Genomic DNA, 1,339 nt, shown 5'->3' with positions numbered 1-1,339 from the left:
AAATAACATAAATGCACCACTGTACGCGAGCTCTGACTGACGAGGATGGTAACCATTATTTTATTGATGTAACAGTCTAAGTAGGGCGTTCGTTTTTCTTGATTGCAGCTGGTAACTAGAGGGATAAAAAATCAAGTAAATTGATTAGTACTGCTTCAAGCATTAAGCATTAAGTTATTATTATTTTTCAACCCATGCATAGTAACCTTGGTTACTAGTACATAAAACTTCCCATTGATGGAGATTATATATAGACAATTAGAAAGTCATTCATGGAGACTAATTGGAGATGTTGAAAATGGAAAATGACAGTATAATGATTGATATGTAAAAGTCAAGTAGATCAGTGCTGTAATCAAGGCAGTGTATGACGTCATCATACAAAGACACGTGACCGACCAACAAAACATTGAGACTGTGTTCCTATTTTTTTCTATTGAGATGCGGTCTCATGGTTTCCTGTTATTTACTGTATTTCGTTATTAAACTATTTGTACGTTTTGTTTATTTTACACTCACATTTCAAGTTACCCAGTGATTTACAGTTAATTTCTGAGTTTGTGGAGATCATTCAGCGACTCAAAGTGGCAGTTGAAACATCGCAGAATCACAGCAACAGTCACGGTGAATTGTACGTCACTAGTGCGGATGAATAGAATTTCTAAGCCATCTGAGCGTCGTTCACTTATCCACTTTTTATAAATATTTATCAAAATTGTCACTTGCAAGTCAAACCTGCAAACTCCCAACTCAAAGTAGAGTTTCGAAAATTTATAATGTAATTAAATAATAACCAGCAAAATATATATGTTATAATAAATACATTAGCACTGGTTTCCCCTATGTTAGTTTGTTTATAGTTTTCTTCAATTATGCACGTTGTTGTTCGTTTGTTTACACAATGCAAATAATGATGGCACTAACCTCACTTTGTATATGTACATATCTGTGTATGCGAAAACTAACTACACAGTAATACTAGAAATATCTCATCAGTAGGAATAGTTTTAAGAGATAAAAACATAAATAATGATATAAGAAATACTCGCTACAGGTGGCCAGTTTCAGTCGGTCCGAGGTTTTGCTTCAACTTCCGCCTAGATCGAACCGACGACGGTATCGCGGAGCAACCACTTGTTTTAAAATTAACGCGGTTTCGTTAATGATAAATCTTACTATTTTCTGTGACACTTTACGACTTATTACTAGTTATTTGAATGAGAGGTTGATAATGGGTGAGTACATTGTTCGGTGTATCACTTTCACTCGTGTTATTGAAATGTCAACGGGTGGCCTATGCTCGTTCTGGGGCATCACTGTGTCATTTTCTAAGCTATGC

Source organism: Saccoglossus kowalevskii, chromosome 21 (assembly GCF_978046115.1).
Source record: "Saccoglossus kowalevskii chromosome 21, keSacKowa6.1, whole genome shotgun sequence".
NCBI classification, from domain to species: domain Eukaryota; kingdom Metazoa; phylum Hemichordata; class Enteropneusta; family Harrimaniidae; genus Saccoglossus; species Saccoglossus kowalevskii.
The sequence above is the reverse complement of the archived record's forward strand: the minus strand, read 5'-3'. Positions refer to the sequence as shown.